The sequence below is a fragment of the Salmo trutta genome, chromosome 36, assembly GCF_901001165.1.
Source record: "Salmo trutta chromosome 36, fSalTru1.1, whole genome shotgun sequence".
Taxonomy (NCBI): Eukaryota; Metazoa; Chordata; class Actinopteri; order Salmoniformes; family Salmonidae; genus Salmo; species Salmo trutta.
Window position 1 is genome coordinate 16,401,174 of NC_042992.1, and position 10,441 is coordinate 16,411,614.

At 40.5% G+C, this 10,441-nt stretch overlaps 1 non-coding gene across 1 annotated transcript; it reads right to left on the reverse strand.

Moving 5' to 3' along the window:
- Positions 1–9,830: 9,830 nt before the first annotated feature.
- Positions 9,831–9,912, reverse strand: trnal-aag (transfer RNA leucine (anticodon AAG)). The gene has a single exon. It is a non-coding gene; the product is annotated as a tRNA-Leu (tRNA).
- Between the last annotated feature and the right edge of the window lie 529 nt (positions 9,913–10,441).

The window sequence follows — 10,441 nt, forward strand, 5'->3', positions numbered from 1 at the left end:
AAGCTGATAATAACGCAAGGCTGTAGATACACTTTCCTACTCATTCGTTACTGCTGCACTGCTTGTAGCGCTGAGTGGAAACAGGAAGAACGCGCATTTTATGGCGTAAAAAAGTGTTGAATACAAAGTGTTGACAGTTCTAAGTAAGAACTTAAACATGAACTCACTCATAAAAAAAAAGCAGCTCTTTGCTGTATTTGTTGACAATCTCTTCAGTCATGGTTTTAAACATTTTGAAATATCAGTATCTACTTTGCTGTAGCTTTGTCTAATGCCTGCCACGTTACTCCAGACACACTAATCGGATCCGTCCGATTGGCCAGCTGTAGTCGGATAGTACAGTGCTGGAGGTGACAGCATTCCCTCCCCCATTTGCCCCCCTAGGCACAACTATGACAACATAACCAACAAAAACGGGTCACAACTCCTGCAGCTCTGTCGCACGCTGGGTATGTACATAGTCAATGGTAAGCTTTGAGGGGACTCCTACGGTAGGTACACCTATAGCTCATCTCTTGGTAGTAGTACTGTAGACTACTTTATCACTGACCTCAACCCAGAGTCTCTTAGAGCGTTCACAGTCAACCCACTGACACCCCTATCAGATTACAGCAAAATCACAGTCTACTTGAACAGAGCAATACTCAATTATGAGGTATCAAAGCAAAAGGAACTGAGTAATATTAAGAAATGCTATAGATGGAAGGAATGTAGTTTGGAAACCTACCAAAAAACAATTAGGCAACAAATTCAATCCCTTTTTAGACAACTTCCTGGATAAAACGTTCCACTGTAATAGTGAAGGTGTAAACTTGGCAGTAGGAAACCTAAACACTATATTTGACCTCTCAGCTTCCCGATCAAATCTAAAAATCTCAAATAGAAAACCAAAGAAAATGAACAACAATGACAAATGGTTTGATGAAGAATGCAAAAATCTAAGAAAGAAATTGAGAAACCTGTCCAACCAAAAACATAGAGACCCGGAAAACCTGAGTCTACGCCTTCACTATAATGAATCACTAAAACAATACAGAAATACACTTCGGAAAAATAAGGAACAGCACGTCAGAAATCAGCTCAATGTAATTGAAGAATCCATAGACTCTAACCACTTCTAGGAAAATTGGAAAACACTAAACAAACACGAAGAATGATCTATCCAAAATGGAGATGTATGGGTAAACCACTTCTCCAATCTTTTTGGCTCTTTAACAAAGAACAAAAACATATACATGATCAAATACAAATCTTAGAATCAACTATTAGAGACTACCAGAACCCACTGGATTCTCCAATTACCTTGAATGAGTTACAGGACAAAATAAAAACCCTCCAACCCAAAAAGGCATGTGGTGTTGATGGTATCCTCAATGAAATTATCAAATATACAGACAACAAATTCCAATTGGCTATACTAAAACTCTAACATCATCTTTAGCTTTGGCATCTTCCCCAATATTTGGAACCAATGCTGATCACCCCAATCCAGAAATGTGGAGACAAATTTGACCCCAATAACTACCATGGGATATGCGTCAACAGCAACCTTGGGAAAATCCTCTGCATTATCATTAACAGCAGACTCATACATTTCCTCAGTGAAAACAATGTACTGAGCAAATGTCACATTGGCTTTTTACCAAATTACCGTACGACAGACCACGTATTCACCCTGCACACAATAATTGACAAACAAACAAACCAAAACAAAGGCAAAGTGTTCTCATGCTTTGTTGATTTCAAAAAAGTATTCTACTCAATTTGGCATGAGGGTCTGCTATACAAATTGATGGAAAGTTGAACCATTTTATGAAATGAACCATTTTATGTCCTGCTAAGCATTCAAAATGTATGAAGTAAAGAACAGATACCACCAAAAACTGTAGGGGGAAGGCAGAAGGGGCCCGAAAACTGCAGGGGGAAGGCAGAAGGGGTCCGAAAACTGTAGGGGGAAGGCAGAAGGGGCCCGAAAACTGTAGGGGGAAGGCAGAATGCCGCCTAGAGTTTGAGAGCTAGATCAAAGGCTAGCACAACCCCATAAATAACCTCCTTGACAGACGCCATGCTTCGGAAACCCATACACATAACATTCCATTCAAAAATATTTGAGGTGCAAAGTATGCGTATTCTGTTCAACGGACACACACCAAATCTGAATATGACAAGCTCTCGTGACTCCCTCCGACGCCACCTCACCCAACACCTCCATTATACTCCTCATGACTTTGAACGGATCCCTCACATAACATTGATCCAAGACCCTCACTCCGACTATAAACGAATGTATGGATTCTTTAGTTTCCATCAAAATGTTACTTTTGTTTCCTTTCACGACTGTAGCCAACTCGTTCTCACTCTCTGCACTCTCATCTTCACCCGACCCACTATCAGTTTTGAACAGAACAGTCGTTTCTGCCATCTTCTAGCATTTCCTTCACATTGCTTCCACATTCACCATAATCATATTCCCCTCCACACTTGGCACATATTTTCTGAGCAGCTACATGTCTCATTCTTTGGCATTTAAAACACTGCAGAGTATATGGGACAAATTCTCTAACATTGATACTAAGGAATCCTACCTTTACTTTTCCCAGAAAGACTTTCTCAATTCTTAGCATCAATGATAAGCTTTCACTTCTTTGACCCTCTTTCCAACTGAAACCGTTTTGCCTCACTCTGCCACCCTTCACATTTTCTTTAATATCATCTGTAGACATACTGAAGATATTGGGACTCAGCACTGTCTTCTTCCTCTTTGGTATAATGCAAACAAATGTTATAGGTGCATGTCACCACCTACTGTATTGGCTGTGTATCAGCCTACGATTCTATAGTATGAATTCATTACACTTTGTGAGATAATTTTTTGTTGTTGCCCTACCAACTAACCAAACACCCATTAAAACCTCATCACTATTCCACTACTTTGGCCCTATCTGATCCTGCACCAGGCCAGCAGCCTGGGAGGACGGGACAATATCGTTAACACCTCGTAACTCTTCTGCAGTAAAATCTCGTACACCCAAGTACTTCTCTGCAGCTGCCACCACAACATCTATCCTCTGTGATTTATATTTTCCATTCCTGTGGTACAGTTGATAACCATGGCCACCAAAACAAAACCTCAACTTGCCTTTCTCTCACCGGACACCGCTGATCTCCAGCACCATGGGCATGCCTACAGTTTACACACTTTTTACACCGATACTACACATTCCTTTGTCTCATGTCCTCCTGCACACTTCTCACATCTAGGAATCTCTCTCCTACACACTGCTGCCACATGACCATAAGCTTGACACCTAAAACACTAATGGGTTCGGGACAAAAGCGCTCACGGGATAACTGACACATCCTAACATGACTTTAAAAACTGCATCAAAACTTAGTAGTACAGACAGTGTCTTCTCTGTTTCACCACGCTCTGCACCGGGTCTGCGTCGCACCAAACTGCGGGCGTCACAGACACCGGTAATATTCAACTTCAGTTGACCCTCAACACTTAACGCCACTCCAGTTATCACGCCTTTCAATGGCACCCTGCTCCGGACGGGAACACAAGTCACAGTTCTTGTCCCCAGTCGTGTGATGTGGAGCACATTCTACACGATTCCACTTCGAGTAACTTTCCCCAACATTCCCCAACATCTTCCCTACCCAACCTGACACGACATATGGATCAGCCAGAAGGCAAGGAGTCATTCTCTCCAAAAAAATCTCACTCCCAATGGGTAAACATCTTCTATGGTTTACTTTCTTCCTTTTTCCCTGCTCGCCTTCTTACCGACCTCACTGGGTTCCCCTGACTCCATCTCCAAGTCCAACAACCATTCGGGCATACCCACCATCTTGTCCCAAACCAAACCCCCCAGCACCATTGTCAAATTATCTCCTTGGCCTCTTGTACTAGATAGGCCAGATTGACCAGAATTGACTTTTTGTAGCAGGTAAGGAGACTTACCCAGCATGTTAGGATAATTAACATAGCAGGTTTGGAGAATTGGGTTAAGGTTAGGACAAGGGTTAAAATGCACAACAATCTACACTTGACATCAATTTGACATAAACTGTAACCCTTCAAGCCATGACCAATTATACCCTCTCGACTCCATTTGAGGTCACACAAGGACAGACCTCCCTGGTCTAACTAGTCTACTTGCCCCAACAATTGATGGATGCTGGGAAATTATCACACGGACTCCAGCAGAAAAATTCCCCAGGAGCAGTGGCTATAAAATTGTATATTTTAAAGCGACTGGGGAACAGGGCGCGCTCTTAGAGATGAGCGGAGTGCAGCGGATATCAGAGGAAGCAAGCAACACGGTCTTTGCAACGGACCTGCTAGAATAGTCTACGTAACCCGTCACCCGTGGGGCGCAGATACGTGAGTGGACAGAATAAGTTAGTGTGGCATTGTTATACACGAATGAAATTCTATGGGACGAGATGAGGTAGGCTAGAGAGACATACCCCCGTCCCGAGTGCCTGAAGTGAGACACCTTCAGACTGTGTCCTTGAAGCAGCATGAACAGAGATCCTTTTTTTCGCGCATCTTCTCACGGACCACAGGGATTTATCGATCCGATCAGATTACTGGTAATGATGTGCATATTATTACACATTGTATTATAATATTTATTACATGTTTTGGTTCGGGCGGGTTAAAATCGTCGGATATAATATGATGCTGTCTCCAAAACGATCACTAGGCTATCATTGTTATCCCATTAGTTTATTATTTATAACGGTAGCCTAAAACTGTTGTGGAGGGCGTACGCATAATGAATGACAGCTAAAAATATAACTATTGTGTTTGCGTCTTCTTTTTGTAGTCATAGTTATAGCTTAAAGACACCATGGAGGCTAGCCTATGTGAATGTGACAGTGATCCGAAGGTAATGCATGGAGCAGTCTAAAGTGTAAGTGATGGCCTCTCACTTTGTGGGACGGTAAATCTTCCACTTAATCAAATGCTGTCAGACATGCGTGGATAGATTGAAATATCCCAGTACAGCAGTTATGTGTTACGCACGGACCAAATAGACCGCAGCCTTCCCTGGCTTTCCCTCACTTCAAATGTTAAATTGGATTGTAGAGTTCCATTTCGTTTAGACAATGTTGTGAGTGTATGTGTGAGAGAGGGCACCATTGCATATCCGAAAATGTTATTTTGTTTACTAAACATCACCAAATATTCGAGTCAGAATCTCACCAATCAGTCACCTACTGATAACGAAGTAGTGAATGTGCTCTTGAATGAATGATAGGGACATTCACGTTATGAAGATTATGGGAAATGTATTGGGGTAAAGGTGAGGACACAACAGTTCACCTGACACTGAATCCAAACCTTACACTGTTGACTTTGTGAATTTTACATTTATTATACTTTTCCCTGCATTTATTGATAACAAAATCTGAAAATACTCTGGATACATTTAGTACCATGATAAGAATATTCCTGTGGTAATGTGGGATAGGTGCAACATAAGACATAAAAATTACAAAGCCTTGAGTGAGAGGACTAACTGGTGTCTCCAAGTGGACACACACCTCTCTAAAGTGTGCACAGTTCCTAATTAATTCCAATGCACTTTTATGACTCAAAGAAGAGTCTTCAACTATAAGGTGCTTTTTTGAGCTCTCATAGCTTTGCCATTGAGGAACTTAGAGCAAGCACACTTGTCGTTGTTTTGTTTGGAACACAGCCCTGCATCCCCGCCATCACATAATTACCGTTGTTCACGCAATCCAAAAACAGTCCATTATGAAGAATCTGGGTCAGGTGAGCATAATTTTAAAGGTTGTTCTATTGTCAACATGACTAGCTAAATTATTACAGTGTTAGGCTTTTACAAGGCAATTCAGAGAAGCAGATTGTAATTTTGGTGTGCATAGAATGGAGTCATGAGTGCATTTATATGCGTCGTCCGCAGCAAATTTTCTTCACAACAAACATTGGCTTGTTCTGAACAGAAAGAGCCTGTGTATGACGCCATGCCATTTTGTAACTCAAACAAAGTTGTCACGAGTGCTGTCTTCGTATTCCCCGTCATAAATTAGCCAAGGCACAGCGTGCCGTGTAGTTCCACATATTTTATTTGTGAACTTGAACAAAAACAATAAACAGGTGAAACTGAAAGAAACGTGACGTTCTGGGGCTGCTCACACACAGCTGCACAAAAACAAGATCCCACGAAAACACAGGGAAAAACAGGCTGCCTCAGTATGGCTTCCAATCAGAGACAACGATAGACAGCTGCCTCTGATTGGAAACCATACCCGGCCAAAACATAGAAACAAAAACATAGAATGCCCACCCACCTATCACACCCTGGCCTAGCTAAACAGAGAAAACACAGCTCTCCTAGGTCAGAGCGTGACAATAGTGATCATAAACATTGGCACTGTATCAGATTTTGGAACCTAATATAATTTTTTAAAGATCTTTATTTAACATTTATCTTTATTTAAATGCATGTACTAATGACTTATTATATTACAGAGTACTAATGTTACTATCCCCCCTAAAATAACAAAAATACTTCAATACCTGTCATTTTGTCCTTTGAACATTGAATTGAAATACTGTAGAATTCCATTCATTCCTATGGAGGACTGCTCCTAATGGGGAGCCAATATGGCCGAACGGTGGCTTCAAAGCTTTCAATGGCCAATACATAGCATCAGCAATCCAGGGTTTATATACAGTACATCATTGGTCAAAACCCATACAGATCTGTGAAGCAGAGACCCTGAGCTCTGGCGTCATGTACTGTATAGCATGTTACTGTACAGCCACTTTGTTCCAATTTAGATACGATTTTCAACCTTTATACGGGTACGAATGTCAAGGGCTACTGCAGGCCTACATTAATTAAAACTAACTTCTAGAAATGTGCTGTATATAATGGAACTGGATGAAGGATAAGTAAAGGTATTGCATCCTATCAAACTGAAGGACCTTACAGGAGAGGAGAGAGGAGACACCCAAAGTGTTCTGTCAGCATGAAGAGGAAAGGAAAGGCAAACCAAATAGCCAGCTAGGCTATCAGTGTCGTAACACAACACCAATTCTGATAGTGCTGACTGAGACAAGGAAATCAAGACAGAGCTTAGGCTACTGGAAGAACGATATGGAGAGATGTGGTGAGGACATCACACCAGTTCAAACTCAGAGTTCATTCAGAAAATACTACTTAATACTTTAATCAATTAATATTTTGACTTGCTAATCATATAAAGAAGGCCTCAGTTCATGAATATAGTGTGATTCTTTATGAATTAAGTAAAATGACCCTGGCCTTAACCAGTGGTGTCACGCCCTGACCTTAGAGAGCCTTTTCATTTATCTATTTGGTTAGGTCAGGGTGTGATTTGGGTGGGCATTCTAGTTTTTCCCAATCAGAGGCAGCTGTCTATTGTTGTCTCTGATTGGGGATCATACTGAGGCAGCCTTTTTTCCCACCTTAGTTTGTGGGATCTTGTTTTTGGTACTGTGCTGTATGCCCTACTGAACGTTTAGTTTTCGTTTGTATTTGTTTTGTTTCGGTGTTCATTTAATAAATTTAAAATGTACGCCTACCACTCTGCACCTTGGTCCGATCCTTCCATCGACGAGCGTAACAAGTGGTGTAAAGTAGAGGTCGACCGATTATGATTTTATCAACGCCGATACCGATTATTGAAGGGCCAAAAAAGCCGCTACCGATTAATCGGCCGATATTTTTATTTTTACAATGTCTTTATTTGTAATAATGACAATTACAACAATACTGAATGAACACTTATTGCTTACGAGCCTGCTGCTGCCTACCATCGCTCAGTCAGACTGCTCTATCAAATCATAGACTTAATTATAACATAATAACACACAGAAATACGAGCCTTAGGCCATTAATATGGTCGAATCCGGAAACTATCATCTCAAAAACAAAATGTTATTCCTGTTACATTGCACAACCTTCAATGTTATGTCATAATTCCGTAAAATTCTGGCAAATTAGTTCGCAACGAGCCAGGCGGCCCAAACTGTTGCATATACCCTGACTGCGTGCAATGAACACAAAATGACACAATTTCGCCTGGTTAATATTGCCTGCTAACCTGGATTTCTTTTAGCTAAATATGCAGGTTTAAAAATATATTCTTCTGTTGTTTATGGTTAGGTACAGTCGTGCAACGATTGTGCTTTTTTCGCAAATGCACTTTTGTTAAATCATCCCCCGTTTGGCGAAGTCGGCTATCTTTGTTAGGAAGAAATAGTCTTCACAGTTCGCAAGGAGCCAGGCGGCCCAAACTGCTGCATATACCCTGAGTCTGTTGCAAGAGAAGTGACACATTTTCCCTAGTTAAAATAAATGAATGTTAGCAGGCAATATTAACTAAATATGCAGCTTTAAAAATATATACTTGTGTATTGATTTTAAGAAAGGCATTGATGTTTATGGTTGGAGCAATGTGTACCTAAGCGATTATATGCAACGCAGGACAGGCTAGATAAACTAGTAATATCATCAACCATGTGTAGTTAACTGGTGATTATGATTGATTGATTGTTTTTTATAAGATAAGTTTAATGCTAGCTAGCAACTTACCTTGGCTTCTTACTGCATTCGCGTAACAGGCAGGCTCCTCGTGGAGTGCAATGTAAAGCAGGTGGTTAGAGCGTTGGACTAGTTAACCGTAAGGTTGCAAGATTGAAACCCCGAGCTGACAAGGTAAAAATCTGTCATTCTGCCCCTGAACAAGGCAGTTAACCCACCATTCCTAGGCCGTCATTGAAAATATGAATGTGTTCTTAACTGACTTGCCTAGTTAAATAAAGGTCTAAAAAAATATATATATATATAACAAAAAAAAATCGGCCAAATCGGCGTCCAAAAATACCGATTTCTGATTGTTATGAAAACTTGAAATCGGCCCTAATTAATTGGCCATTCCGATTAATCGGTCGACCTCTCGTTTAAAGTACTTAAGCAAAACTACTTAAGTAGTTTTTGGGGTATCTGTACTTTACTAGAAAATAATGTACTTTTTACCCCATACATTTTCCCTGACACCCAAAAGTACTCCTTAGGTTTGGAATGCTTAGCAGGACAGGAAAATGGTCCAATTCACACACTTATCAAGAGGAAATCCCTGGTCATCCATACTGTCTCTGATCTGGCCGACTCAGTAAACACAAATGCTTTGTTTGTAAATTATGTCTGAGTGTTGGAGTGTGGCTATCCGTGGCTATCCTGGCTATCCGTAAATAAAAATAAAATCGTGGTGTTTGTTTTGCTTAATATAATGAATGTGAAATGATTTATACTTTTACTTTTGAAACAATTATATTTTAGGAATTATATTTACCTTTGATAGTTAAGTATATCTAATAACCAAATACTTTTGGACTTTTACTCAAGTCGTATTTTATTGGGTGACTTTCACTTTTTCTTGAGTCATTTTCTATTAAATCCTTCATCTTTTTAGATTTTCTTTTTTAAAATCTTAATTTATCTCATGTTGCTCTTAAATCATTCATCTTTTTAGATTTTCTTTTTTAAAATCTTAATTTATCTCATGTTGCTCTTAAATCATTCATCTTTTTTGATTTTCGGCCCAGCCCAACTTTCCTTGTTTCCAATCAAGGCTTTGACGTGAACAACCACCGCGAGGGCACAGGACTTGGTGGCTGATTGTTTAAGGCAATGGACTGCATGCGTGAGTTGGAACCCCATCCGTGCCACACAGCATTTGTTCTTTTCCCCCTCGCATGGCCCTACATGAACACAAAAAGCAGAACATGTGAATGCTTGCACCAACAACCTCAATAAACTTGGCAGTGGTGGGATTTGAACCCACGCCTCCGAAGAGACTGGAGCCTTAATCCAGCGCCTTAGACCGCTCGGCCACACTACCCAGCTCTAGCAGTAACTTCACACTTTCTCCTCAGTTACCTAGAGCCTCTGCACTCCCTTGTATTTTAGTCTTCTTTTTCATTTTCTTCTTTAAAATCTTTATGTATCTCATGTTGCTCTTAAATCCTTCATCTTTTTTGATTTTCTTTTTTAAAATCTTAATTTATCTCATGTTGCTCTTTCTTCCTTCGTGTAGACTTATAATTAGTTTCTGCTTTTATGGCTAAAGCAGATTGAATATGAATAACGCTGCAGATATTTACAATAACAGACGTGGGAATTAGGGTAAAGGCTGGAATACCTTTATTTGTCCGGTTTCCTTGGTGGTCTTGTTAGAGAAACATTACAGTTTTCTGTTGGGAAAAGTTGCAGCGGTGGACTTTTAACCCACACCTATGAAAAGACTGGATCCTTAAATGATGTGTTCTGGACAGCTCAGCCACAGTACCCATTGTTAAAATGTACTGCTGGGTTCGGCATACAGCCCAGCCCAACTTTCCTTGTTTCCAATCAAGGCTTTGACGTGAACA